Genomic DNA, 4442 nt, shown 5'->3' on the forward strand with positions numbered 1-4442 from the left:
GTTTACCAGAGAATAATGTGAAGAACAACATGCACCAAAGTCAGATGAGGATATAGGCCAAGGACGAGATACAGTATATTTTTACCTGGAGGTTTTTCCTTATTGTTGGCTACTACTTTCACCACTTTTAGTATTGAAATCTTTGGTTGTTTACTCAACTAATCACTCTGTTTAGTACACAAGTGAACCCTTAAAGAGATGGATGGGGCTAAAGCTTCAGAGGTTGTGAATGCTGAACGGGTGCTGTATGGGTGTAGACAAAGAAGAGCTCTCCAGTAGGTATCAAATCAAATCAAATTTATTCAGCTGATATCTCAAAGTGCTGCCTAAAACCCCAAACAGCAAGCAATGCAGGTGTAGAAGCACGGTGGTTAGGAAAAACTCCCTAGAAAGGCCAAAACCTAGGAAGAAACCTAGAGAGGAACCAGGCTATGTGGGGTGGCCAGTCCTCTTCTGGCTGTGCCGGGTGGAGATTATAACAGAACATGGCCAAGATGTTCAAATGTTCATAAATGACCAGCATGGTCGAATAATAATAAGGCAGAACAGTTGAAACTGGAGCAGCAGCACGGCCAGGTGGACAACAAGGAGTCATCATGTCAGGTAATCCTGGGGCATGGTCCTAGGGCTCAGGTCCTCTGAGAGAGAGAAAGAAAGAGAATTAGAGAGATCATATGTGGGGTGGCCAGTCCTCTTCTGGCTGTGCCGGGTGGAGATTATAACAGAACATGGCCAAGATGTTCAAATGTTCATAAATGACCAGCATGGTCGAATAATAATAAGGCAGAACAGTTGAAACTGTACCAAACTGGTACCAAATAATTCAAGGGCCATTTTCTCAAAAGTGAGTTTACAAGTTTATCAAATTTCAAATCAGAATGACTTTCCCATTGTTCCTCAACTGTAATGTATGATCTACCATCTTCTACTTTTATCCAATGTAAAAAACACTATTTCAAATTATTATTATTTTCTTTTGCTAAATTCGATCAAATCGAGGTGGTGCGTCACAATTAATAACTTCACCTCGCTCAAAGGGATATTCAATTTCTGCTTTTTTTAAAGTTTTTTTTTACCCATCCACCAATAGGTGCTATTCTTTGCGAGGCATTGGAAAACCTCTTTGGTTTTAGGGTTGAATCTGTGTTTGACATTCACTGCTTGACTGAGGGACCTTACAGGTAACTATATGTGTGGGGTACAGAGATGAGGTGGTCATTCAAACATCATGTTAAAAACTAATAATTGCATTGCATTATTGATACATATAATTTATTATGTGACTTGCTATGAAAATCCCCTGACACCCCCTGGTACAGAGGTCCTGCATGGCAGGGAGCTCAGCCCCAGTGACGTACTGGGCTGTCGCACTTTGCAGTCGAGGGTGGTGCATTTGCCATACCAAGCGGCGACGGAGGCAGCTCTCGATGGTGCAGCTGTAGAATGTTTTGAGGATCTAAGGACCAAGTCTTTCCAGCCACCTACGGGGGAAGAGGTGCTGGCACACCCTCCTCATGACTGTGCGGGTGAGTGTGGACTATGTTAAGTCCTTAGTGATGTGGACGTCTAGGAACTTGAAGCTCTCGACCCACAACAGCCCCATCGATGCTCTCCCCTCTTTCTCCTGTAATCCACGATACGCTCCTTGACATTGAGGGAGAGCTTGTTGTCCCACCACCATTTTGGTCGACTTAGGATGTTACTCCTACTGAACAACATCCTAAGTTGATATGGAGATAGTGGTGAAAAATTGTGTTTCATAAAGAAAGTATGCATATTTTGAATGTTTTTTTTCCAGTCTTCTCACCATTAGTTAAGTAGCAAAATGATGCCTTTGCAACTTGAATAAAGTATACTTTATGAACGAGCCGGTCCACGGGGGGACACGGGTATATTACCAGGAAGGCACATCAATTGTAGACGATACTGTAGATCCATACACCCATACTCGGCTGCCTGGGCTAACGGAGAAAATATTGTGTTGCAGGGCTGTCTATCCCTAAATATCCCTATCATCTAAATGGACAATATTCTGTATAAAGATGTGGATGACTCCAAAAGAGGAATTTAATGCAACTTTATAATCCATTGATTAGAATGGAAAATGTGTCTTCTCCCTTTCACAACAACAATAAATAAACATAAGTTGACAGGGTCAGCAGCAGTGCAAAGCCCCTGGATGGAGAGCTATTGTTGCAGGTTAGGTACCTTGCTCAGGGGGCACAATGGCAGCAGATGGTACTGTAAATGGTATCAATGACAAGCAGCATTCCAGCTGCCAGTTCAGTTCCAAACACAATTTTGTGTTGTCCCGCATGGGGCTTAAACCAGCAACCTTCCAGCTGCTGGTCTGATGCTAAACCTCGGTTTCCTGCTCCGGGTCCCGGGGAGCCAAAGGGAGCTGCTGGTCTGATGCTAAACCTCGGTTTCCTGCTCCGGGTCCCGGGGACCCAAAGGGAGCTGCTGGTCAGATGCTAAACCTCGGTTTCCTGCTCCGGGTCCCGGGGAGCCAAAGGGAGCTGCTGGTCAGATGCTAAACCTCGGTTTCCAGATCCGGGTCCCGGGGACCCAAAGGGAGCTGCTGGTCTGATGCTAAACCTCGGTTTCCTGCTCCGGGTCCCGGGGACCCAAAGGGAGCTGCTGGTCAGATGCTAAACCTCGGTTTCCAGATCCGGGTCCCGGGGACCCAAAGGGAGCTGCTGGTCTGATGCTAAACCTCGGTTTCCAGATCCGGGTCCCGGGGACCCAAAGGGAGCTGCTGGTCTGATGCTAAACCTCGGTTTCCTGCTCCGGGTCCCGGGGAGCCAAAGGGAGCTGCTGGTCAGATGCTAAACCTCGGTTTCCAGATCCGGGTCCCGGGGACCCAAAGGGAGCTGCTGGTCTGATGCTAAACCTCGGTTTCCTGCTCCGGGTCCCGGGGACCCAAAGGGAGCTGCTGGTCAGATGCTAAACCTCGGTTTCCAGATCCGGGTCCCGGGGACCCAAAGGGAGCTGCTGGTCTGATGCTAAACCTCGGTTTCCAGATCCGGGTCCCGGGGACCCAAAGGGAGCTGCTGGTCAGATGCTAAACCTCGGTTTCCAGATCCGGGTCCCGGGGACCCAAAGGGAGCTGCTGGTCTGATGCTAAACCTCGGTTTCCTGCTCCGGGTCCCGGGGAGCCAAAGGGAGCTGCTGGTCTGATGCTAAACCTCGGTTTCCTGCTCCGGGTCCCGGGGACCCAAAGGGATGAACATTCCTGGTCCATTCTTCTTTTTGTCTACACAGCTGATCGAAATTATCTATGTGTCAAGCTTTGAAAAAAAAATAAAAATGTGCCACCACTTCGGGTTCCCACGACCTAGGAACAGGAAACACTGCTCTACACTACTACAGGACCAGGAAACACTGCTCTACACTACTACAGGACCAGGAGACACTGCTCTAGACTGCTACAGGACAAGGACCAGGAAACACTGCTCTAGACTACTAAAGGACAAGGACCAGGAAACACTGCTCTACACTACTACAGGACCAGGAGACACTGCTCTACACTACTACAGGACCAGGAGACACTGCTCTACACTACTACAGGACCAGGAGACACTGCTCTAGACTGCTACAGGACCAGGAGACACTGCTCTAGGACTACTACAGGACCAGGAAACACTGCTCTAGACTACTACAGGACCAGGAAACACTGCTCTAGACTACCACAGGACCAGGAGACACTGCTCTAGACTACTACAGGACCAGGAGACACTGCTCTAGACTACTACAGGACCAGGAAACACTGCTCTAGACTACCACAGGACCAGGAGACACTGCTCTAGACTACTACAGGACCAGGAAACACTGCTCTAGACTACTACAGGACCAGGAAACACTGCTCTAGACTACCACAGGACCAGGAGACACTGCTCTAGACTACTACAGGACCAGGAGACACTGCTCTAGACTACTACAGGACCAGGAGACACTGCTCTAGACTACTACAGGACCAGGAGACACTGCTCTAGACTACTACAGGACCAGGAGACACTGCTCTAGACTACTACAGGACCAGGAAACACTGCTCTAGACTACCACAGGACCAGGAGACACTGCTCTAGACTACTACAGGACCAGGAGACACTGCTCTAGACTACTACAGGACCAGGAGACACTGCTCTAGACTACCACAGGACCAGGAGACACTGCTCTAGACTACTACAGGACCAGGAGACACTGCTCTAGACTACTACAGGACCAGGAGGCACTGCTCTAGACTACCACAGGACCAGGAAACACTGCTCTAGACTACTACAGGACCAGGAGACACTGCTCTAGACTACTACAGGACCAGGAAACACTGCTCTAGACTACCACAGGACCAGGAGACACTGCTCTAGACTACTACAGGACCAGGATACACTGCTCTAGACTACTACAGGACCAGGAGACACTGCTCTAGACTACTACAGGAC

The sequence above is a fragment of the Oncorhynchus masou genome, chromosome 16 (genome assembly GCF_036934945.1).
Source record: "Oncorhynchus masou masou isolate Uvic2021 chromosome 16, UVic_Omas_1.1, whole genome shotgun sequence".
Classification (NCBI taxonomy): Eukaryota; Metazoa; Chordata; class Actinopteri; order Salmoniformes; family Salmonidae; genus Oncorhynchus; species Oncorhynchus masou.